Source organism: Castor canadensis, chromosome 5 (genome assembly GCF_047511655.1).
Source record: "Castor canadensis chromosome 5, mCasCan1.hap1v2, whole genome shotgun sequence".
Classification (NCBI taxonomy): Eukaryota; Metazoa; Chordata; class Mammalia; order Rodentia; family Castoridae; genus Castor; species Castor canadensis.
In genome coordinates, this window is record NC_133390.1 from 117,896,504 (window position 1) to 117,923,756 (window position 27,253).

Below are 27,253 nucleotides of genomic sequence, written 5' to 3' on the forward strand. Positions count from 1 at the left end.
CAGAGCAATTAGGCAAGAAGAAGGAATAAAAGGAATACAAATAGGTAAAGAAACTGTCAAAATATCCCTATTTGCAGACGACATGATCCTATACCTTAAAGACCCAAAAAACTCTACTCAGAAGCTTCTAGACATCATCAATAGCTATAGCAAAGTAGCAGGATATAAAATCAACATAGAAAAATCATTAGCATTTCTATACACTAACAATGAGCAAACGGAAAAAGAATGTATGAAAACAATTCCATTTACAATAGCCTCAAAAAAAATCAAATACCTAGGTGTAAACCTAACAAAAGATGTGAAAGACCTCTACAAGGAAAACTATACACTTCTGAAGAAAGAGATTGAGGAAGACTATAGAAAGTGGAGAGATCTCCCATGCTCATGGATTGGTAGAATCAACATAGTAAAAATGTCGATACTCCCCAAAGTAATCTACATGTTTAATGCAATTCCCATCAAAATTCCAATGACATTCATTAAAGAGATTGAAAAATCTACTGTGAAATTTATATGGAAACACAAGAGGCCACGAATAGCCAAGGCAATACTCAGTCAAAAGAACAATGCAGGAGGTATCACAATACCTGACTTCAAACTATATTACAAAGCAATAACAATAAAAACAGCATGGTACTGGCACAAAAACAGACATGAAGACCAGTGGAACAGAATAGAGGATCCAGATATGAAGCCACACAACTATGAGCAACTTATCTTTGACAAAGGAGCTAAAAATATACGATGGAGAAATAGCAGCCTCTTCAACAAAAACTGCTGGGAAAACTGGTTAGCAGTCTGCAAAAAACTGAAACTAGATCCATGTATATCACCCTATACCAAGATTAACTCAAAATGGATCAAGGATCTTAATATCAGACCCCAAACTCTTAAGTTGATACAAGAAAGAGTAGGAAATACTCTGGAGTTAGTAGGTATAGGTAAAAACTTTCTCAATGAAACCCCAGCAGCACAGCAACTAAGAGATAGCATAGATAAATGGGACCTCATAAAACTAAAAAGCTTCTGTTCATCAAAAGAAATGGTCTCTAAACTGAAGAGAACACCCACAGAGTGGGAGAAAATATTTGCCAATTATACATCAGACAAAGGACTGATAACCAGAATATACAGGGAACTTAAAAAACTAAATTCTCCCAAAACTAATGAACCAATAAAGAAATGGGCATGTGAACTAAACAGAACTTTCTCAAAAGAAGAAATTCAAATGGCCAGAAAACACATGAAAAAATGCTCACCATCTCTAGCAATAAAGGAAATGCAAATTAAAACCACACTAAGATTCCACCTCACCCCTGTTAGAATAGCCATCATCAGCAACACCACCAACAACAGGTGTTGGCGAGGATGTGGGGAAAAAGGTACCCTTTTACACTGTTGGTGGGAATGTAGACTAGTACAACCACTCTGGAAAAAAATTTGGAGGCTACTTAAAAAGATGGACATCGATCTACCATTTGATCCAGCCATACCACTCTTGGGGATATACCCAAAAGACTGTTACTCCAGAGGCACCTGCACATCCATGTTTATTGCGGCACTATTCACAATAGCCAAGTTATGGAAACAGCCAAGATGTCCCAGCACTGACGAATGGATTAAGAAAATGTGGTATCTATACACAATGGAATTTTATGCAGCCATGAAGAAGAACGAAATGTTATCATTCGCTGGTAAATGGATGGAATTGGAGAACATCATTCTGAGTGAGGTTAGCCTGGCTCAAAAGACCAAAAATCGTATGTTCTCCCTCATATGTGGACATTAGATCAAGGGCAAACACAACAAGGGGATTGGACTATGAGCACATGATAAAAGCGAGAGCACACAAGGGAGGGGTGAGGATAGGTAAGACACCTAAAAAACTAGCTAGCATTTGTTGCCCTTAACGCAGAGAAACTAAAGCAGATACCTTAAAGCAACTGAGGCCAATAGGAAAAGGGGACCAGGAACTAGAGAAAAGGTTAGATCAAAAAGAATTAACCTAGAAGGTAACACCCACACACAGGAAATCAATGTGAGTCAATGCCCTGTATAGCTATCCTTATCTCAACCAGCAAAACCCCTTGTTCCTTCCTATTATTGCTTATACTCTCTCTACAACAAAATTAGAGATAAGGGCAAAATAGTTTCTGCTGGGTATTGAGGGGGGGAGCGGGAGGGGGTGGAGTGGGTGGTAAGGGAGGGGGTGGGGGCAGGGGGGAGAAATGAACCAAGCCTTGTATGCACATATGAATAATAAAAGAAAAATGAAAAAAAAAAAAAAAAAAAAAAAACTGTGGATATTCAAAACAATTATCATGTGCACTAAGAAAATTCCAAAAGAATTCTAACAATGTTTGGAGAAATTAAAACATAACCGCCTCAAAGGACACATTCTTCAAATACCACTATTTGATTGACTGACTTCTAATGTATTCATTAATAATCCAGAGGAACTGTAACAGCACAATTATGTCAGTTGAAAGAGATGACTTCAAATTATTGTCTTTTCAGTAGCACCTGACCCAGTGACTCAGTCAGATACAGTATGAATTTGTTTATTAAGTAAACATGTGATCCAGATTGAGCTTTTTGGCATCAATTTGCTCAGTATATAAAAAAGCTGTCAAAAAATAGAATTATGAATATCATTTGGAACAATGCTGTATCACTCGCCCTCAGGAACAGTCACGTTTACCTGCTAATCTTTTTTTCTGTTTTGTAACAAAGCATAAACCAGGTAAATATAATCTTCAAAGTCAGGGCTGTCAGGCATTTTTATGCTGTGAAACTCATCAGTTGTTCCACTTTTTGTGATATCATCTAAGTATTTATAAAGTGCAGGCTCTTTTTTGTGAAAAAAGAAAGGAAAATCTGAAAAACAGCACTGTGTAATCACATTGTTTATTCACATCTAGATTCCACTTGAACACTTGCATCAGACTGCATTCGTTTACTGTTCAAAATGCTTCTCTTCCAGTACCATTCCTCTTGCCAAATTATATCACTAATCACTCTCACAATTATTTTGATTTATGGCTTTAAAATATTACTTCTTGGGTCAGAGATGTAGCTCAGTTGTAGAACACTTGCTCAGTATGTGCAAAGGTCCTGGGGTTAATCCTCAAGACAGAGGAGGGGAAAGTATGTGAGTGTGTATATATATTCTTTATTATACTTTTTTTCTTTTCCAAGTTTGCTAAAATAAGTACGTATTACTCATAGAGAAGAAAAGTATTTCATCTCTTGTAATATCTTTGTCTGAAATCTTTCTAGCTACAGGAATTTTTTTAAGACCCTGAAGTTTTACATCTGGCTAGCCTTACTCTATTTCTTTTTGCAGTGGTAATGAAATTTGAATTTAGGGCCTTATCTATGATAGTCAGGCACTCTAACTGCTTGAGCCACTCCACCAGCCTATACTCTCTGTACTTTCAGCACCCATCTCTTCCTTTCAAGTAATTAAGGTCTCTAAATTCCATCACTCCATTTCTATAAATAAGTCAAAATACTCCTGCAGTGAGCTGCGTAAGACCCTCTAAGCTGTCTCTCTCTCTCAAGAGTTATTTCAGTAGAAAAACCAGAAACCACTACCAAAAATGATTTCTGCTCAAAGACTGTAATTCTTGTCCAACCAAAGTTCCTAATATTCAGTTATCCAGTTGCAAGGTTAAATTAGCTTCCTCCTTTCTGTCAAAATACCATAGATCTTTGGCAATAAAACTTATTCTTTAAGACCAGATAGCTTCCTTCTAGAAAAAGCTTCAGTGGCTGAACATTAATTGACTATAGGCCATGATAGAAGTAGTGCATTACAATGAGGCAGGTTTCATGTGAGTGAGCAAAAAATTGTAAGATTTGTTAATTAAAACCTGGGTTTAATGGTGTATATCTATAAAGTCAGCAATTGGGCAGCTGAGGTAGGAGGCCAGCCTGGGCTACTTAGCAAGATCATATCTCAAAAAACCAAAAATAAGCTGGTGGTGTGGCTGAAGTGGTAGAGCACTTGCCTGGCATGCATGAAGCCCTAGATTCAATTCCCAATACTTAAAATAGTAAATAAAGTTGTGTTAAAAATAAAAAATCCCCTATCACTTACTTGACTAGGAAGGTTCTTAAGGACACTTTGTTGTTAATATTTACCATAGGCAACTTTTAAGTGTTGAAGCTGGAATGTGGCTCAAGAGTCAGAGAGCATCCCTAGCAGACACAAAGTCCGAATTCACACCCTAGTACCACAAAAAAAAAGTATTGAGTAAATTTGATGTGCAAAAGATGCCTCTGTTTACAAGTACACCAGGACAGTGAATTTGCAGAATCTTAAATGAACATTTGACAACCAAGTTCCCGTGCATAATAAGGTGAGCTTCAAAACTTCTTCTAGACTGAAATAATGCTGACCTCTCAGAGCTTGGTAGTCCTTGTCTTCCTGGAGGAATTTCTTGCATTGAAGGAAGTCAGCATACTTAGAAATGACAGTTCTGGTTTTAAATGTCCACGCTGACTTCTCAGGTCTTCACAAGAATCCATCCCACAGAATATCATCTGCAGATTTTCTGAAGTGATTCCCTAAAAAAGCAAGTCTTCAGATAATACACAATTTTCCTCAAAACATTCTCATTTTGTTCCTCACAATCTCTTCACATTCAACCTAAGAATTTTCTGAAAACCAATGTGATTTACAACACAATTTCTACTTTCAGCCAAAACCACCCAAATTATAGTACTGTATTTGTAGCCCTGGGCAACACAGTGACAAACCTTGTCTCAAAACAGTATTAAGAGGTGCCCACAGTGGCCCTGGTCACTGAGCTGCTCTCCAGGACAGCAGTGGAGCAGGAGTCCAGCCAGCATGCATTGAGCCTCAGACCAGATCGGCAGAAAGAGGCAGTGGCTTCAGGGCAGAAGAAGGTTTGACTTGCTGTCCCCATGTCACCGGCCAAGGGCAACAAGGAGCAGGGCAATGCCTTCCACCTGTTCCTGCCACACAGTACAGAATTCATGAGCTTCAAGGCTGACCTCTGTGACTTACTCTACACCACCACCACCAGCAGCTCTCCAAGCGTGCTGTGTCAAGGTCATGCATGGCTGTGCGCTTCCTGCAGGTTGTGGGCCCAACACCAGTGACCCCAACTCTGTGACCCGACGCACAGCATGCCTGCCACCTGCCACCAACAACCTGACCCACTGCCCGCTAACCCCCTCCGCCCATGGCCCGATGCACCACCTGCCCACCTGCCGGATCACCACATACAAGCGACTGGCTCCTGGAGGGGGAGGGGCCTTAGAGGGAGAACTTACGCAGTCCAACCAATCAGGAAAGACTTGGTGGTGATATCACAGTGGGCTCACAGTCCCTGGACTTTGAAGGGTCCTGAGACAGCTCCTGCCTGGCCTGTTGCTATGGCAGCCCAGCTAGCCAAGCAGGAAGAAGCTGAAGGAAGGTGCCCCTGTGTTGTCTGGAAGACTTCTCACTTAAGTGGGGCCTAGAGAAATGGGGCAGATACAGCAGGAACACATGGGGGACCTGAGCACGTCAGGACTGGGGGATTCCATTCTTCATCTGCTAGCCTAAGCTACCATGCCCCACAGTTTGGAGTGCCCACAGGCCTTTGTTCCCTTTGGGCCTTGATCTCACTGAGAAGAACAGGCCATCCTGAATCTCACTGTGGTACACAGGCTGCCTTAATTTCAGGGGCTCACCCTGAACACCCAATCTCATGGTGTGCTGCTAGCAGATTGGGGAGGAAGGAGGTTACATGGAGGCCCAGACACCTGTTGATGTGACATCACTTCTTCTCTGGCCTGCAGGGTATATTAAAGAATGGGCAAGGAAGATTTGAAGAAATTACCCGGATTCACCAGTGTTTCCTGGTATTCATGAAGTTTTGGTGCTGCTAAAAGGTACTTTACTTAGATGAAAGCCCTGAACATCACTTACACCAGAATACTTAATATTCATGGGACATAGCCACTCTGTGGGTGTGTTTGTGTGTGTGTGTGTGGGTGCGTGGGTGATTGTATAATATTTCCTGTATCGGTGTCTGTTAGGTACTCTGTTCCAAAAAATGCAATAATTTGCATTTTTTAAATTGCAATTTAAAAATTAACCTAGAAGGTAACACCCACGCACAGGAAATCAATGTGAGTCAATGCCCTGTATAGCTATCCTTATCTCAACCAGCAAAAACCCTTGTTCCTTCCTATTATTGCTTATACTCTCTCTACAACAAAATTAGAAATAAGGGCAAAATAGTTTCTGCTGGGTATTGAGTGGGGGGGAGAGGGAGGGGGCGGAGTGGGTGGTAAGGGAGGGGGTGGGGGCAGGGGGGAGAAATGAACCAAGCCTTGTATGCACATATGAATAATAAAAGAAAAAAAATTGCAATAATTCCTGTCCAATTTGTAATTTAACATCATGTGTTGATAGTGATAGTAATGGTAGTCTTTTGCTGGTTAAACCAAGCCCATATACATTAGTACCCATAAAGTTTACAGGCCCATGATATCACAATAGAGGACTACAAGTTGGTTAGGAATTAAAGGCTTTATAGGTTAGACAAAAAGAATTTGTCAGCCTTCTACAGCTGGCATTATCAGGACCATTACTGTCATTTCCACTATCTACCAATGCTGTGGCTCTCTCTCAATCTATTCAAAATTCTCATTATGTAAAAACTTTGACCCAAAATGTTAGTTATGCTTCTCAACCAATGGCTATTGACAAAAAGACTGATATTCCTCTAAATATCTTGGAAGCCACTTTACGAGTATTGGGTGATGAAGTACAGACTTTAAAATTTAGACAGGAGTTATTATGTCATGCAGTCTTTCAACACATTTGTGTTACCGCTGCACCTTATGATAAGTCTCAATTTCCCTGGGGCAGTATCAAGGCCCATGTTAAGGGAGCTTGGGAAACTAACAATGATTCTTTAAACCTGTAACTATTGAGACAACGGATTTTGGCCATGCAAAGAGCACAAAATCAAGTTATTTCCCCTGCAGATATGGCAAAAATGATTTTAGAGGAATTACAAGGATTTAATAGGTTAAATTTTCTTAAGCATTCATTTTGGTATTTTATTGGTATGATAGTATAGAAATTGTTTGTTTTTGCATGTTTTCAGTTGGATATTGAGTGGTACAAAGACATCTCCTCAGATTAAATGGTGGACTGCACCGTGAATATTTAAGAAATAAAATGGGGAGATGTTGGAGCCAAAATGTTAGGCAGAAGGGCCTAGTTGACACAGCCCTTGGTCCCTAGCTCAGAAAATCAAGAATTTGCACAGAACTCTTGCAAAAGTTCCAGAACTCTATACCGACCTTCAGGCCTAGAAAATAGCTAACCACATCCTCATACTTGTTCCCTGGTGCAAGAAGATAAACAACCCACAACCTCCTCATGAGACCTCCTGACCTCCCTCACTTTGATGATCTGAAGATTACCTTTATTGTTGATGTACCTTGATGATTTGCCTGCTATCACTTTCTTATACTTACACATAAAATAAATGTTCTGCAATAGTTCAGGGCTCATATTTTCCATAAGGAACGTGCAGTCCATCTGGCCCCAGCTTTCTCTCTATTTGTGTCTTTGTCTTTTCTCATTCCTTGTCATCCCCAATCAGGTCTCCCAACCCACATGTGTGAGATGTGAGATGGGAAATACTGTGGACATCCAATGTGAGAAGTTGAAGCAAGGAGAGAATTCAGAGTACTCTGGAATCAAAGGGATCTGAAATCGAAGGGATCTTGACATCCTCAATCACAACACAGAAAGCACAATAATACTAAACAAGGATAGTCTTTTGGGAAGAATTTATACTAAATGCCTTGGTATGCTGAGAAAATGACAGAGCACATTACTCACAATATTGTTATGCAATGAAATGGAAGTGCAAGGAAGTTTGCTGATTGTTGAGGTTCTTTTGTGCCAGAGTGAAGTGGTGGCCTTGTTTCATGATTTACAGTTGTTAGAGATTGTAAGCAGAAGATACAATGAAACTCATATTTTGGAAGAAATTCCCTTGGTGTCATTTTCAGAAAACTTTGTGAAGTCAGTGGAACATGGCAAGGCATGGTAGGAGGTTTCAGGTCCCATCACAGAGGAATCTGGAGGAGGAAGATGCTCAGGAAGAAGCAAAAACAAAGGTAAAAGTGTTCTTGGATGGAGAGAAAGGAAGGGACAGTTAAGTGATCAGATGGATTTTGTTCTCAGTTCCTTTTCATGTGTGTAGGGCCAGAGAATAAGAGAAGAAAAAGAGAAGAAAGAAATGAAAGTATTTTTCCTTAAAGAAATTAGGGGGAAATTTTACTCCATATAGGAACCTGAAACTGATTCTATGTGTGATTAAACCTATGACTTTGGTAATCTTTGAAGCCCCCTAATTCTGAAAATCTATAGCTATAAAATTGGTGCAATTTAAATAAACATATCCTTGTCCCAATGAGAGTGAGAAACAGAAATGATACAAGAATGATTTTAAAAAGATTACACAGATTTGACAGTCTCATAACCACTGTAGAAAAGGAGGAAATAGCATTGTGATGATGTCTTAGAGAATTTGGGTAGATGATTTTATTAATTACCTTTCTTATTGCTATGGTCAAATATCTTACATAAACAGCTTAAAAGAGGAATAGGGTTTTTTTGGCTTATAGTTTCAAAAGTGTTGATCCTTTATAGTGAGGGAGACATGATAGAACAAAGCAATTCACATGATGCTGGCCAGGAAGAAAAGGAACAGGAAGGGTTCAGGAACAAGTTACCTCTAGTGGACTACTTCCTCAAACTAAGTACAAACTCCTAAACTCTCAACCTCCTAGGTACCTGAAATAAAGCACATTAGCCTGTGGAGGTTCATATTCAAACCACAACAAAGATCATTCATTGAACTATATTTTAGTGAGCCAGTTAAGGGTCCATTGCTAGCCTGGAAATGCGGCAGTGATACATAAAAGAGTCTCTCCTAAAGAGTTGACTTTCCATTTAGAGGTAATGATTATATAACAGTTTTTTAAGGAAAATGGTTATATAAATGCTAGAGAAATAATGAACGTGGTAAAAACAGACAGGTTGATATTTATAGAATATGATTATGAGTATCTGGGGAAGAGTACTGCAGCAAAGCAAATAACAAATACAAAGACTGTGAGCCTGGCGCATGCTCAACACAAATGAGGATTAGTCAAGAGATTAACATCAGCTGAACCAATGTAAAGAAAGAGAAGTTAGAGATGACATCACAAATTATGACCATATCTGAATACTTAAATTATGACAGCCAAGGTCATGTGGGGCATTCCAAATTCTCTGACTTCTACACTGCTTGTGATGAGAGATTACAAGTAATTTTTAAGTGGTGTGAGTTTCATTTCAACAGTATTTTTCCAGCTGAAAAATACTGAAATAATACAGAAATAGTGACAGAAGTATCAATTGAATTAATACAGAAATAATGATGTTAGACAAGTTAAAATGTAAGTAATAAGGAGTAGTCAAAGTGTAGATCCAAATCTTAAAGAACTGCAGAATTTCAGAATAGATTGTTTTTGGGATGTACAGGAAGGAAGAATTGCATAAAAAGAGGTCATGTTCAACATACAAGTCTATCAACATAACTCTAGGAGAAGTAAGGGGTAGTTATCTAAAGTTGGGAATCTTCAGCATGTAGCCTTATTTAATACACAATAGCGGATGACATAATCAAAGGACAAATCTGCAATCCAGTCCCTGAGGTATTCTTTTATTCACAGATCATAGAAATGAGAAGCAATGAGCAACAGACATCAAGAAGTACCAGTTATATTTACTCAGATGGGAGGTGAATTGAAAATTCAAAACCTTCCAGAATATGTAGATGATTTATTATTTGTTAACATCACTTACCAGGATTCAGACAATAAAACTTCGTGGCAGAAGAAGTTTACTTCTAAGTTCTCTCCTTCAAGATCCAGATTTCCTTGCAACAAGTGCAGCACGTGAAGTTTATGCTAGCACAAAAAAACTGAACTCTGGGAACAGAAGGAAAGCAGTCATTTCATTGCCTACTCCTTAAACAAGTTGACAGCTTCAGTGCTTCCTAAGAATGGTGGGCTCCTGCTAAATTTGGATTCCCAGTTTTGGATTAATGGCAAAACTTCTCTGCAAACCTCATAAAGGAAATGAAAAGAAGCAACTCTTTTTGGATAAGTAAAGTCAGCAGGCAATTGAGGCCCTCAAGACTAAGTTTTCAGGCCCTCAATGTAGGACTTGCAAATACAAGAAGATCCTCTCATCTTATATACAATATGAAACTAAGTAATCACATGAGGATTTTAACCAAAACCCTTGAACCAGTCTCCCAATCAGTTGCCTATTTCTCAAAGCAACTACACCCTGTTCATAATGGCTGACCTTCTTATTTAACAGCAGTGTCCACATCAACAGTTCTGGTTAAGGAAGCATTAAAGTTTATGCTAGTATAGCCCCTGGATGTCAAATCCCTTCACCAGATAAATGATGTTCTGAAAGTAAAAGGACACTATTAGTTAATCAGTGGGGCATTAATGCAGTCTCAAGCCTAGCTGTCAGACACCACTGACGTTTCCCTAAGGATCTGTCAAAGCTTAAACTTGGCCACCCTTCTTCTGTGATGAAAGAGGAAAATAACAGCATCAGTGTGCAGAAACAATTGAACAAATCTTTACCAGAAGGCCTACCCTCTAAGGCAGTCCCTTGGTGAATGCAAATATAGAATGGCTATTGGTGCGAGCTGCTTGGTAGAAGGGGCTCCTTAGCAGGCAGACTATAAATAGTAAGTGCCATCAAGAAAATAGAGTACAGGCCCCTCTGTCACATTTTTCAGCCCAAGGCTCAGCTAATAACCATAATTACAACTCTACAGCAAAGTCAGGTAAGATACTAAATATCCATACTGACTGAAGGTATGTTTTTTTTAATCTACATGCATGTAAAGAAAATTGGGGACTCATGGCCAAAACTACCCTATAAAATATACGCAATTCATAGTCTTCAAGATGGTTCCTCAGCAGGTGGCAGTTATTCATTTTAAGAATTATCAAAAACAAAAGTCTTCTGAAAACCAGAGAAACAATTTGGCAGACGTTTTTGCCAAGTGGGCAGCTTCGTCAGTGGAACCAGATAAAACTCTGGCTATGATGATAGACCTCTTCCCCTTTGCAACAGAATACCTCTCCCAAGAAAATAGGCTCAGCCAGGCTTGGTGCTTGCCTGTAATCCTAACTACTCAGGAAGCAGAGATCAGGAATATCATGGTTGGAAGGCAGCCAGGTCAAACAGCACAAGAGACCCTATCTCAAAAATATCCAAAACAGAAGTGGGCTGGTGAGGGGCTCAAGTGGCAGAGTTCCTGCCTAGCAATTGTGATACCCTGAGTTCAAACCTCAGTGACTGCAAAAAATAGTCTCAAATTAATTGTTGTATCATGATCTCCATGCGTTGTTGGAAACAAGAGGTCAAATTCTCCCCAAGACTAAGCAGTGGGAAATTATTAAGGGGTTACATGTGGCAACTCATTATGTAAGGAGATCCTGTGGTATTTACTCTATGATTACTTAATGGAGGAAAGAGTTATAAGGATAATCAAGCAGGCATTGTCCACAGATTGTAGTCTATGCTTCAAGAACAATCCTCAGTGCCATCCCATTCTTCTTGCCTTATCTCACCCTGCTCAATACCAGAAGTTACCTAGAAGACTTGGAGACAGTTCTCACTACAAAGCCCACAAAGATGGATTGAAAGTACTTTTTGGTGTGTGGAAACCTTCAATGGATGGCTTGAGCCTTTCAAACCCACAGGAGTAAGCAACTGAAGTTTGTAAGTAGTTAATGCAGAAAGTGATCCCTAAGTTTAGACTCCCTCAATGTCTTCAGAGTGGACCTAGACCTCACTGACAATGCACAGTAAGGATTTGTGAGTAGCTGAGGCATTAAATATTTACTGCATGCTTCATGTTACCTGCAGTGTTCAAGAAAAGTTGAAAGAATGAAAAAGACTATTAGATTTTATACAAACTGTGCCAGAAGATTTGTGAGTTGTAAGAATACTTCCCATCATCTTCCTCTGCATTAGGATGATGCCTACAACAGAAATAAAATTAAGCCCCTTTGAGATGGTACATGAAAGGTCAATTCTCACTTGTCACCTCTTAACATGTGAAGAAGCCAACCAGACTCTATAGTGCATAACTAAACTGAGTCATTTAAAAATATATGAGAATGTGGAAAAAGATTTATGCCAGCCTCAGAGGCGACATGTCAACAATCTCTTCCTCTATATCAGGAGACTAGACATTACTCAAGATCTAGAAAGAAACGTAAAAAAGGGCCAATTATCCAAAAGTAATCAAAACTACCTTACAAGTAAACTTGGCAGCTCCTAATATTGCCAAATTTTAACGAATTCTAAGTAAGTGCTCTTCCCTTGCCTTAATTTCTTGTTTTCTTCAGATTCAAAGATTCTCATGAAAAAGTATCTGTACATTTGTTAGCCACTTAAGATCCAGGTACTTATTCAGGTAGACATGTCTAATGTCAGATAAGTACTGAGGTAGATTGAACTACTTACCTGGATAAGCTTGATTTTTATAGCTTATTATCAGCCTCCTGCTCCACTTTCTGCCCTTGAGCCATGCAAATGATGACCTGATTTCCCCTCCTTACCTGTTGGGTCAGCTACTGGTCTGATGCCAGAGACAAATTTTGCCTCTAATTTTCCTGTAAACATCAGCTGAGTTACAGCTTCTTACCAGAGCCTAGAAAGATTCTGCATTTACTTTTCCACTCATGGGGTAATCCTACAAACCCAAAAGAAGTCCAGGTAAACACCTTTTCAATTACAATAGTCGGTTATACCCATGGCCTCTGATTCAAACCTCCCACCACTGCGTGCAGTAACTCACACCTATAATCATAGCCATTTGTGAAGGTGAGATTGGGAGGATTATTTCAAGGCCAGTCTGGGTAAAAAGTGAGCAAAATCCCATCTTAAAAAATATTTCCTGGAGGCTTGTGTCTGACATCACAGCTATTCAGGAAGAGTGAGTAGGTGGATTATGGAACAGGCAAGACCCCATAAAAAATGTGGGGTGCCACCTGAAAACTAAAGCAAAATGGGCAGAAGCATGGCTCAAGTGCTAGAGTGCCTGCCTAGCAAGTGCAAGTCCTGGAATTAAAAATCAGTACCACTGAGATAGAGTGAGAGAGAGAGAGAGAGAGTGTGTGTGTGAAAGAGAGAGAAGAGAGAGAGAGAGTGAGAGAGAGAGAGAAGAGACCACTACCAAAGTCACTTTTCTGTGTTGAGGTAATGTCACTTCAAAATACATCCAATACAGAGTTTTATAATGACAACTATGATGCTGAAAATTCTAGTCACTTTGGACATTACTATGATAAACCTGTTTCTAATTGGTCCAGACCTCTTAATGTAACCTTAAACTGAACAAGAACTGCACCCCAAGCAACAATATCCAACAATATCCAGCCTTCACAGCTGAAATAAAAAATGAGATAAGTACTCTTAAAATTCCAATATTTTCTTTACAAGATTCATGGACAAGATTGGTTCCTTTAACCCCATAAACCAAAAGAAAAGTGTTCACTGCTCAATTACTTGGGCTACCTTGAAAGCGAACAATTAAATGTCTCCTAAGATGACTCTCTCGGATCTTCCTATTAGAAAAAAGGGCCCAACTGGTATTATGAGAATCTATAGTCTCCAAGAAAACATATAGCCCTGCCAACATCTTCCAAATAGTACTCTACATCTACATGGAAACAGATAATGTCTGATTCAAGGGCAACTACACCCTGTAGTATGTGACTCAAGAAAGCATGTGTATACATAAGCTTATTCCCACACCAAAATAGTTATAAACTTAATCCTAGCAGAAATCACAGTAACTATAGCTATGGCAGCCCCTTGATGAGGTTTTTTATTCATGAAGTCACTTTGAAAAACCTTGCCACAACCCTTAAGGTTCTGGAAAATAGCACTCACAAGGCTCTTATCAAAAATCTTTTCTAAATTTCCTGGACAGCATAGTCATAAACAAAAGAATAGCTCTGGTTTTCTAGCTGAGCAAGGAGTCTGTGAGGTCAAAAATTCTCCCTAGATTCCAGTGCTATTGCACAGGAAATGTAGAAGTTAACATCAAGGCTATATAATATGTAGGCAGATTGGTTATACACTTGTGGCCACACCCATTGGACTACTTTTCATTTGGAATGCAATCAAGCCTCACCTACTATCAATAATTTGGTTTCTTCTTTTCTTGACTCCACTAATTGTTGTTTATATTGTTTTTAATCTTGGTTCTTGTATTTTTTTAAATCTTTTGGACAAGTTTGCTTCCTGTAGTACAGCAGTCCCAGGTCAATTTGATGGCTATGCAAGATTTTAAACTAATACCTATGTGGGAAGGATCAGGACCATATAGAAACAGGTAGTATAACAGAATTCTATACCTCCATGAAGTGATAGGATAAATGCCTCTGACCAGAAGGAAGTAGTTGGCAAAAACAAAGATTTTTTTCTGTGTCACTGTACAATTAAGGAGGACAGAATCATCTCTGGATGGAATGATAGAGGATGGGCACAATCCTCTCCAAAGGATTTAGTTTTTCTGCATTTTAGTATGTCTTTCTTACATGTAAGCTGTTTATGCTGCTAGCTATCACAATTTTGGAGTGTAGATGTATGACCACAGCAGCCTGCATGACTGGGTAGAGATAGTGCAGGTAGGAATAGTGCAGGGGCCAGTCCAGGGCAGCATGTCCTAATATGCCAGGTACTCATTGCAACAACAGAGTTGGTTGCAAGAGGTGGCAGCATCTTCCCACTATGGAATTCCTAAGATGTGGAGGCAGAAAGAAAGTTTAGTAAGACAGTGCGGTGCCCTGGGCCACCCTGTAACTCCCTGGGCCTTTAAAGCATAGGCTGGATGTAAAGAGTGGATTTCCCAGACACTGCTGTACTGAGACTGGCCATGGGGACCTACTGTACCCAGAAAGCTTCCTGATGCTCCACGTACCTGAGATACATTCTCCACACTACAACTTCAAATTCCTCTAGATTTTTCTTCCTTTGCTTCTCATTGTGACACAGCCACTAGCCAGGCAACAACTCTTCAACCTTTTAAAATTCCAGAGTGGTTAACCCACTGAGATGTCATAACAAAGGCTTTTCTGATTAGATATATTGCATAGGTACTTGCTGTGTATTCTGGCCACTTCTATCCTACATCAACATGGCTGGTATTTCCTAGGGACCACCTCCTGGCAAGATCACAGTGCTCCTCCAAGTTCCCCAGACAGCTTTCTAGAACCAAATTCTAAAACGTTGAATTGGGATAAAATTTCTGCTGCTTTCCAAAATGATCACAAGCCTTCATAATAATATGGGTATAGAGGAATTGATTCCTGATAGGAAGTGCAAACATGCCTAACATTATTATGAATTTCTTCAGTTATCTCTAGTACCTTTACCTCAGATATCAGTTAACCTCTCAGAATTCTATCTTAAATCATCATAGGCTGTTGCTTTTGGTGGAACTGAAAAGTTCACCACCAGGAATCAGTATATGCTTATTCTCTATCTCTCTGTCTGTACCAAGATGTACAAGCACATACATACACACATACACACACACACACACACACACACACACACAAATGAGTATATTCAATGTATTATAAAGTTTAGAAATTAATTTACTAGAATTCATCTAATAAACAGCAACTTCCAATAAGTGCATACACAGTGTAACCAATCAGAAAAGCATCTTTCATGAAGTCTCAGTGCGATAACAATGCTGGAACTTTGAATAGAGTGAGCAGCTACTGCCTGGCCAGTGGCAGCAATGAGCAACAAAGAGGAAGAATCTGGAGGAATCTGTTCCCACACTCTGGGAAAGACATCTCAAGTAAGTTGAATATCAGGAAGCTGGGCAGATACAGCAGGGACACTCTCAACACAGTAGCATCAGGGTATCTATTCTCTACATTCAGCCTATGCTGCAGTGAGTCAGGGAATTAGAAGTTTCTACAGGATTCTGTGCTAGCTTACTGAACTTTTCTTCTGCCTCCAGATTCTAAGCATAAACTAGGCTTAAATTTCTCTTACAGCACCTAGAGGTCAGCTTGACCCAAACATAGGGCAGCCACATTGGGACTAATATCAGTAGTAGAAGATATTTCATAGAGGTCAGTTTGGCTGCCAGCAAGTTTAAGAAGGTCATGATGTGCACAGTGAGTTCAAGGTTGCCCTGTGCCTCATAGTGTGCTTAATGCAGGCCTTTGTGACACAGAATGTTCTTGTCCAGATTGGGTACAGTTATTTTAAGGCCTGCCTGGGCTATATTGGAAGACTCTGTCTCAAGCAGGCCTAGAAGACAGCATTTGTTTCCATCCCCAGACCCCAAAAAAATGAACCTCATCATTCTGAAATACACTCTACTTTGGTACAAGTCCCATGTTGGCTTCTCTAAGTTTGTGCCTATCTGTTGCCTAGGTGCTGGGACAGAGATTTAAGACTAGTTCACACTTAGCATCTAGAGGCAGAGGAAAAGTTCCATAAGTCAGTCCAGTACCCTGGAGAAAACTTCTAACTCCCTGGCTTGGCCTGGATATGAGGAGTGGATCCCATGACTCTACTGTGCTGAGAGTGGCTATGTGGAACAGCTGTCCCTGTCCAGCTCCCTGATGTTGTTCTACTTACTTAAGATGTCTTCCCCTCACCTCAGGGCAGATCTCCTGAGGTTCTTCCACTTTGTTGACTATTCTGGCATAGAAAATGGCCAGGATGCTGCTCCTCAGCATTTTAATAGTTTAAGGTTGTTAACCCACTATGACATCATAACAAAGGCTTTTCTGATTGTTTACACTACATATTCACTTCTGTATTCTCCCCCCAGACTACAGCAACAAGGCTGGAAGCTCCTGAGCATCACATTCTAGCAAGAATATCCCTATTCACTTCTAAGTTCCCCAATCAACTTTCTGGATCCAAACTGTACAAAATTGAATTGGAATAAAATTTCTGATAATTTCCAAAATACTCAAAAGCCTTGATTAAAATTTGGTTATAGAGGAAGTGACTCCTCATAGAGAATGCAAAACACCTCAAGCTATCTAGAATTCCTTCAGCATTTGCTAATAATTTTATCTGGAGCAAGTCAGTACACCTTTCAGAAGTATATCTTCAATTACAATAGGATGCTGTAATGAATGAAACATTCACCACCAGGAATTAGCTTATTCTCATTCTCTGTCTCTCTGTCTTTCTAAACACACCCCCACACACATGGGTATATTCAATGTGCCCTATAAATATCACTTAGTAAATTAATTTATTAGCATTCATCTCATAAACAGCAACTTCCAGTAGTACCAAAAATTACTGAATACAAAGACATCCTTCTGCATTAAATTATTTAATTTTATATAATGTTCCATGACATAGAAAGCATTATTTCCATTATGCAGATGAAGAATTGCTGTGCATTCAAGTTCAGCTAGGGTCTCAAGCTGAGTCCCAGTTCAGTCTGTGCCACAAAGTGAGATCAAGCCCTCTCTGGACTGCTGGATGGTATCACTCAGTGATATCATTTTGGTTAGTGCTTGACAGTGAGTTCAAGGCAAGCATGCTCTGCAGAGTGAGTTCAAGTATATCAAGGGTGACTAGGATTTCAAAGATGAACTAATCCTCACTGTGTGGTCAAGACCAGTCTAGGCTGCCAGTAAATTGAAGACAGGCCTCATCTGCCGAGTCAGTTCAGGCTGTCTTGGGCCTCATAGGGTGTTTAATCCCTGATTTGTTCAAACATTTTGTTCCTGTCAAGACTGGGCTTCACAGTTATTTCCAGGCCTACCTGGGCTATATTGGGAGACTGTCTCAAGTATGCATAGCACACAGCATTTGTTTCCATTCCCAGACCCCAAAACCAACCATTATCTGTTCTGAATTACCCTATACTACTGATAGTACTAATGTGACAACCCTAACATTGGACTACTTTGATGTCTAGTTGCTGGGAGACAGAATTAAGCCTAGTTGACACTTAAGATTTGGAGAAAAAATAAAAGTTCTGTTAGACAGCACAGAACTCTGTGGCCACCTTCAAATTCTGTAGTGCACCATAGCATAGGATAGATATAAAGAGTGGATATCCTTACTCTACTGTGCTGAGGGTGGTCAGAGAGAGGAGACTCTACTGCTGTATGTGCCCACATTCCTGATGCTAAATTTACTTGAGATGTCCTCCTCACACCACACTGGAAGATTCCCCCAGGTTCTTCCTTCTTGCTGCCAAATTTGCAGTAGCCTCTAGCCAGGCAGCCACTCCTCAGCACTTTCAAATTTCCAGGACTGTTAACCCACTGTGACATCATAAGAAAGGCTTTACTGATTGATTAGTCTACATAAGCCTTTGTTCTATGGTCCCACCCCATAGAGACTATAGCAACATGGCTAGCAGTTCCTGGGTGCCACCTTCTGTCAAGACCATTGCTGTTTATCTCTAAGTTCCCCAGTAAGCTTTCTAAAGCCTATTCTACAAAGTTGAATTGGGATTAAATTTCTGATGATATTCAAAAAATTCAAAAGCATTGATTAAACTTTTGTTATAGAGTAAGTGACTCTTCATAGAGAGTGCAAAACACCTCAAGCTCTTCAGAATTCCTTCAGCAAAATGAATAGTTTTACCCAGGACAAGTCAGTACACCTATTAGCAATGTATCTTCAATCACCGTAGGATGCTGCTTTAGGTGTACCTGAAATGTTCACCACCAGGAATCAATGGATTCTAATTTTCTATCTCTGACTACACACACACACACACACACACACACACACACAATTCATCAGACCAGTCCAATCTTAAGGGCAGCCACATTTAGACTAGTATCAGAAGTACAGGGTATTTCTGAATAGATGATGGTTTGGTTTTGGGATCTGGGGATGGAAACAAAGGCCATCTGCTAGGACTGCTTGAGACAGATTCTATGTCTGTATATTCAATATACGCTAAATATCTTGGTATAATTCCCATGTTGGCTGCCCTAACTTTGTGCTGATTTGATGCCTAGATGCCAGGACAGAGATTTAAGACTAGGTCACCCTCAGGATCTGGAACAGAAGAAAAGTTCTATAAGTCAATGCAGAACCCTGTATTATTCTCCAACCCCTGGGTCACCACAGGCTTATCTGGATGTAAAGAGTGGATCTCCTGATATTGATGTGTTGTCATGTGCAGCAGCTCTACCTTCCCAGCTTAATGATGCTCGACTTACCTGAAATGTCTTTGCCACACCACAAGAGTAGATTCCTCCTGGTTCCTACTCTGTTGCTGCCCATTGTGCAATAGCCACTTACCGGGTAGCAGTTGCTCAGCCCTTTCTAAGTTCCAGGGTTTTTAATACACTGTGATGTCATAAAAAGTCTTTTGTGATTGGTTACACTAAGAATGCATTGCTCTGCGGCCCCACCCCTCCAGACTACATCAAAATGATTGGCCGCTCTTGGGCACCACTTTCTGGCAAGAAGATTTATGTTCTCCTCTATGTTCCACATAAGCTTTCTAGATCCAAATGGTACAAATTTGAATTGTGATAAAATTTCTGATGATTAATAAAAAACTCAAAAGCTTTGATTATATGGGCATAGAGGAAATGACTTCTGATACTGAGTAAGAAAACACCTCAAGGTATTTAGAATTCCTTCAGCAATTACTAATAGTTTTACCTTGGATAATTAAAACGCCTTACAGAAATGTATCTTCAATCACCACTGGATGTTGCCTTAGGTGAACCTGAAATTTTCACTACCAGTAATCAGTGGATTTTTTATTCTCTGTCTCTGTATATCTGTCTCTATCAAAAGCACACACACACACACACACACACACACACACACACATGCATGCACACACATGGTTATAATCTATGTATGCTAAATATAATGTAGTAGATTAGTTTATTAGCATTTATCTCATAAACAGCAACTTCCAGTCATACCATTACAGAATACAAAAAATACTCATTCATTGTATTCTTAATTCCAGAAGATATCCCATGAGATAGAAAATACTTTACCCTTTAACTAATGTAGAATTGTAATGAACTCAAGAACAGCTGGAGAGCAGGGTGCCAGTGATTCACACCTGTAATGCTAGCTACTCAGGAGGCAGAAATCAGCCTGGTTCACAACCAGCCTGAGCAAATACTGTGCATGACCAATCTAAAAAAAAAACAAAACAAAAAGCCTTCACAATAAAAGGGCTGGTGGAGTGGCTCAAGGTGTAGGCCCTGAGTATAAATCCCAGTACCACACACAAAAAAAGTGATCAGAGCCTTAAGGTGAGTCCCAGTGCAGTATGGGCCTCAGAGTGAGTTCAAGACCTCCCTGGATTGCTGGCCTGTACCACACAGTGAGTTCTGGTTGGCCAGTATATGGCAGTAATTTTAAGGCCAGCCTGCTCTAAGTTTAATAACACTTAGGGCAATTATGATTTCAAGGATGATCTAGGCATCAATGTAAGGTCAAGGCCAGCCTGGCCTGACAGTGTGTTGAAGAAGGGCCTGGGCACAGTCAGTACAAGGTGGACTGTCCCTCATAGTGTTTTTAATGCTAGCCTTGTTGACATAGTGTACTCCTGTCCAGACTGGGCACACAGCAATTCCAAAGCCTGCCTCAACTATATTGGGAGATTTTGTCTCAAGAATGCCTAACAGAAATCACGTGTTTCCATAGACTGTCTCCAAAAACCCAACACACTTCCTCTTTCTGAAATATGCTCTACTAATAATACAGGTCCCAATGTGGCTGCCCTACATTTGGACAAATCTGATGCCTAGGTGTTGGAAGAGAAATTTAAGATGAGTCCATGCTTAGTATCTGGAGGCAGAAGAAACTTTCTGCAAGCCAGTACAGAACCCAATGGGCACCCTCTAAGAGTATAGGGCACTTCAGCATAGGCCAGATGTGAAGAGAGGATCTCTTGCCTCCACTCTACTGAGAGTGGGCATGTGGACTTGTATTTGCCCAGCTTTCTGTTATTAAACTTACTTAAGATGTCTTCCCCACACCACAAGAGCAGATTCCCTCAAGTTCTTCATCTTTGCTGTCCTTTCTGCCATAGTCACTGGCCGGGCAGTCACTCCTAAGTCATTTCAAAGTTCAAGGACTGTTAACCCAATGTGACATCATAACAAAAGCTTTTCTGATTAGTTATGTTGCATAGGCACTTGCTACATGGCCCCATCCCCACTAGTCTACACCTATATGGCTGGTAACTCTTTGGTGCCACCTTTGGCAAGAAGGTTGTTGATCTCCAAGTTCCCTAGTCAGCGTTCTGAACCAAATTTTATAAAGTTGAATTAGGATAAAATTTCTGATGATTTTCAAAGATTTCAATGCCTATATTAAAATTTGGTTACAGAGTAAGTGACACCTCATATAGAATGCAAAACACCTCTTTTTAAAATTCCTTCAGTGATTACTAGTAGGTTTCCTTGGGACAAGTCAGAACACCTGTCTGAAAAATATCTTCAATCACCATAGAATGTTTCCTTAGGTGGGTCTGTAATGTTCACCACCTAAGGAAATACTACATTCTGTATTATTCTCTCTTTCTCTGTCCCTCTGAACACACACACACACATACACACACACACACACACACACACATACACAAACATGAGTATATTCAATGTATGCTGAATATTACTTAGTAATTTAATTTACTAGCACTTATCTGGTAAACAGCAACTTTCAGTAATACCAAATATTACTGAATACAAAGAATCCCACCTGAATTAAATTAATTTCATAAAATGCCTGTGAGACAGGAAATATCATACCCTCATTCAGATGAAGAAGTGGATTGAGTTCAAGTTAACAGGACCTCATGTTGAGTCCACATAGAGCAGGGGCCTCAGTGTGAGTTCAAGGCCTCCCTGGACTGCCATCCTGTATCACACAGTGAAATCAGGTCAATCAGTGCATGGCAGTGACTTCAAGGCCAGCTTTATGCCACAGTGAGCTCAAGGCCAATGGGCTACAAAATGATTTATGGCCACCAAGCGCATATATGATGTCAAGGATGATCTTCGCCTCCCTCTGAGTCCAAGGCAAGTCTCCTCTAAAAAGAAGTTGAAGATAAGCCTGGATTCAGCAGTGAGTTCAATGCTGGTCTCATCCTCATAGTGTGTTTACAGCCAGTCTTGGTGAAAAAGTGTGTTCCTATCCAGACTGGGTACAAAGTTATTCCAAGGCCTGCCTGGTTTATATTGGGAGACTCTTTCTTAGGAATGCCTAGGAGAAGATATTCCCCATACCCCCAAACCCAATAAAACCTCCTATTTCTGAAATACATTTCTACTTCTCATATCATTCCCATGCTTATGTTGGGCTTGTATGATGCCTAGGTGCCAGGAAAGAGATTAAGACCCAGTTTGTTCTTAGGATCTGAAGGTAGAAGAAAATCTTGGTAACCTAGAGCTGGATATGTGTCTACCCTCAAACTACCTGGGTCATCACAGCAAAGATTGGATGTGAAGAGTGAAATCCCCTATACTGTGCTGAGAAAGGCCATGTAACCTGCTGTAATCACCCAGGTTCCTAATGCACTATTTATCTGAGCTATCTTCCCAACATGACAGGGGCAGTTTACTACATGTTCTTCAACCTTTGCTACTCATTCTTCCATAGCCCCTGTTCAGGCAGCAGCTCCTCAGCCCTATCAAATTTCCAAAGTTTTCAACCAAACTGACATCATGACAAAGGGTTTTCTCATTGATTACTCTGCATAGGCACTTGCTCTGTGGACCCACTCTTCCAGACTACAAAATCATGGCGGACAGCTCCCAGGTGCCATCTTCTGGCAAGAAAAATCACCTCCATGATTTCCTTTACCAAATTGTACAAATTTGAATTGGTATAAAATTTCTGATAATTTACCCAAAATAAAAAAGACTTGATTACAATTTGGGTATAGAGGAAGTGACCCATGATAGAGAGTGAAAAACACTTGCAGCTATTTAGAATTCCTTCAGCAATTGCTAGTAGTTTTACCTTGACAAGTCTGTTCACCTCTCACAAAAATATCTTCAATCACCATTGGATATAGCCTTAAGTGGGCCTGAAACATTCACCACCAAGAATCAGTGGATTTTTCTTCTCTTTCTCTGTCTCTCTGTCTTTATCATAATACACACACACACACACACACACACACACACACACACACACACGAGCATATTCAATGTATGATAAAATATTGCTTATTAGCTTTTATCTCCTAAATAGCAACTTTCAGTAAAATCAAATATTATTTAACACAAGGAAACTCTCATGCATTAAATTATTTAATTCCAAAAAATATCCTATGAGATAGGAAATATTATACCCTTTGTATAAACTAAGAAGTGGAGTGATTTCAAGGTAATCCAGGGCCTCGTGGTCAGTTCAACTCCAGCATGGGCCACAGAGTGAGTTCAAGGCTTCCCTGGAGTGGTGTTCTGTTCTGCATTGTGAGTTCAGGTTGGCCAGTGAGTGACAGTAAGTTCAAGGACAGCATGTACACCACAAAGAGTTCAAGGACAGCCTTGTCTGCACAGTGAGTTCAAGGCAAACCTGGTCTAAATATGATTTTTAAGACTATCCAGGCCTCACAGTAATGTCAAGACCAAACTGGGCTACAAGTGTGATGAAAATGGGCTTGGACCACACAGTGAGTTCAAAGGTGACCTGATCCTCATAGTGTGTTTGTGGCCTGCCTTGTTGAAACATGTTCCTGTATGGATTGAGCTATGTAGTTATTACAAGGGCAGTCTGGTCTATAAAGGGAGATGGTCTATGGGATGCCTAGAAGAATGTGTTGGTTCCATCCCTAGATATTAAAAACAAAAAAATCCTCCTTTTTCTGATGTCATTCCCATGCAGGTTAACCTACCTTTCCACTAAACTTATGCCTAGGTGCTGGGAGAAATATTTAGGCCTAGTTCATGTTGAGGATCTGAAGGCAAAAGAAAAGGTCAAAAACCAGTGCACAGCCCCCTGGCCACCCACCAACTCCTTGCTCACAGCAGCATAGGATGGATGTGTATTGTGGAATCCCATGACACTTCTGTGTGGGTGACCATGTAAACTTCTCTACACACCCAGATTTCTTTACAAAAGTTACCTGAGATGACATTCCCACAGAAACTGTGGCAGTTTACTCAAGGTGGTTCCACCATGCTACACATTCTGCCATAGCCACTGGCCAGGCATCAGCACCACATGAGATTAACAGGGATGGCATCTCTTTCCATAGTGAGGTTAATTATTTTTTGTCATTTCTGTTACTCTTACCAAGAACATTTTACCAGTGTTTTTGATATTTTTCAATGTAATAACTTTTGGTTTTTTGAATTCCTCTATTGATTTCTTGTTTGTAATTTTATTGATATCTTTTTAATGGTTATTTTCCTGCGCTTGACTGAACATCATTTTGGCAAATGATGCCAAACTGCCATGACACTATACCAGAGAAGTTACAAAAACAAAAAAGAACTTCAAACATAAATCTCTGCCAGTGCCAGTATGATATTCAGATACCAGGTGCCTTTAGACTCAATATTCTCTGGGCTGAGACCAGTATTACTTGTGGGTCCTAAGCATCTTGTTTCTTTTTTCTCAGTGTCTTTCCTATATCACACACAAAAGCTCTCTGTTTTTTCCAAAACCACATAGTGAACATTTGGGAGGATTTAAATGTTTCTATTTCCTATGGTACCTGAAGTGCATACCTGATATTCTTGCTCTTTTACTTAAGCCTGTCTCATGCCTCTTAAGCTTTCTTTCTCTCCATTTCTCCTGATCTCCCAATGCTCCATTTTACAGAAGTTTCCTTCCATTACCAAATCCTCAATGCTTTCTCACCATCATTCACCTTGAAAAATATCTACTAACCAATTTTTTACTCTATGCTTTAGTGATACTAGTGACTGGATGGTGCCATAGTCCATTCTGCTCACATTTACTAATTACTTGTATAGTTACTGATCCCTTCTTTCAATCTTTCTCTCTATTTTTTTAAATGATATGCTTGTTCCCTTTTTCCTTGTCATTGTGTTTCTACTAAAAATGTATTATTTGTTGCCACAGGGCTTACATAAAATATCTTATGCATATTACATTCTAAATTTATCAAGGAATTAGGTCTATTTGAGATAAATACTTAATAGTTGAGTTTCCTCCCACTTCACATTTAATACTATTTTTATCACACCAGATCTCTCTGAATTTAATACCACTAAAAAAATACTATATATATATATATATATATATATATATATATATGTAATTATTTAAAACATTAGTTTTTACACTTTTATTGAAGTAAAAAAATTTGAATTCAACCTTACATTTGAATATTCTGATTATGGCTAAAATTTACATTAAATCAGTAAGATTAATACCCTCATATTTTGATGCTTTTTAAACACCATTTTGCTTAACTATAAGAACTGTTACCATTTTATTTAAAGAAGATTCCATAGTAATGAATGCCTTCATATCTTACAACAATGGCTGCACTACAATAGGACAGAGGGTCTGATGTCATGCTTCAGGTACTTGTAATGAGAAAGATGGTTTAATGACCTAGACTTCATGACACAATCTACCCATTTTCACCAAGCAAACTGAAACATGCTAACACAGGGAAAACAACTACTACATATGTGCAAAAACAGGATTTATATGCCAGCAATATTCTATACAGGAAACAACATGGAGTAAAACCAAATTTTACCTAGGTAGGAAAAGCAGAGTGGTTCACCCAAGGACACAAGGAAATGTCCATTCAAAAGGTTAAACAAACACCAAAGCTTTGTACCCAGATTGCCTGCTTAGACAGTCCCCCAGAGGATCAGTCTCTGTGCTGTCAGGGGCAGATCATAATTTAACACTGAGGCCAAGTCCAATTGGCGCACATGTAATCATAGCTACTCAGGAGACAGAGATCAGGAGGATGGCAATTCATGGCCAGCCCTGGCAATAGTTCATGTGACCCTATATCAAAATACCCAACACAAATAATGACTGGTGGTGTTGCCCAAGTTGCACAGCTTCTGTTTAGGAAGAACAAGTCCTTGGTTTCAAACTTCCATACCACAAAAAAATTATATCCGGGGTTGAAATGATTTCTCCTTCAAAGACTTATTACTTGGTAGAAAGGAACACTTATATGAGTCAGTTTAAGGTTCTGAACTAAACAAACTGCCAATTTCCTGAATTCTTCTTCCAGAAAACTACATAAAGCTGTCTTTTTCTAAGCTTGAACTTCACCGATCTTAACAATTTATATTACAGTGTGACTTCACCAATCCTATACATGCCAAGATGAACACTGTCTAGAAAACAGCCTCAAGGTTCTAAGAGTGACATCCTCAATAGAAATGACCACCCAAAAGTATCTTTGATCATCCCCTGCTTTCCAGTACTCTGCAGCTTCTCAGTGTTATCATTCCTTTTGTAGCATTTCTCAACAGCTGGAGCCCACCTAAAACGGAGTTTAACTGAATGCAACAGCCCAGGGAAGCTTTTCGCCTTCTTCCTGTAGGCCCAAGACTGGCCAAAAATTAGAATCACTGGACTTATCCCTCTATTCTACTGAAGGTTACTCATGGGCATCAAACCAGCATTTGTACATTAACAAAGGTAGCAGTCACCATCACATTTTATGAATACAGGACCAGCAGTCATTGCTGCATCTCTGTGTACACATAAAGTGGATAAGGAAAGTAGCAAGATACTTTATAAATTTAAATCTTAGAAATAAATATAAATTTGATAAGTCATAGATGACAACACAGTATAAATTTCATTTTAACAAATTATGGTCTCAAATATGGTCTCCTCTTATGCCAGCTGCTTCATTTACCTCTCCAACTTTACAGTTCATGATTGTCTCTACAGTCTGATACTCCTGATGGCACTCTTAGCTGTAGGCCCCCTCCAGCTTACAGCATGCATCAGGACAAGCAAAGAGGAATCTTATCCTGTCATTCCCCATGAGATGACTTTATCCCAGCTCACAGCCATCTCTAGGCAAGTCTATGTGTCACAAATCTGTGCTTCCCAGACTGTGCACTGCTGACCAGGAGGTCATGGGAGACTCCATAATTATTTATGGAGTTTGTTCTTTGAAGGGGCAATTGTTCTGCACTGACCTCT

General features: G+C 39.7%; 1 long non-coding RNA gene across 4 annotated transcripts in view; it reads right to left on the reverse strand.

Moving 5' to 3' along the window:
- Positions 1 to 27,253, reverse strand: part of LOC141423319 (uncharacterized) — a 73,340-nt gene that overhangs the window by 14,350 nt on the left and 31,737 nt on the right. For 3 of the 4 annotated variants that reach the window (XR_012448093.1, XR_012448094.1, XR_012448091.1), the window contains 4 exons: positions 10,409 to 12,114; positions 9,902 to 10,026; positions 7,513 to 7,731; positions 2,340 to 4,575 (listed from right to left, as the gene is read on the reverse strand). This is a non-coding gene — a long non-coding RNA (uncharacterized lncRNA). Of the gene's footprint in view, positions 1 to 2,339; positions 4,576 to 7,512; positions 7,732 to 9,901; positions 10,027 to 10,408; positions 12,115 to 27,253 lie in introns of those variants that run through there. The other variant, XR_012448092.1, reaches the window with a different exon arrangement.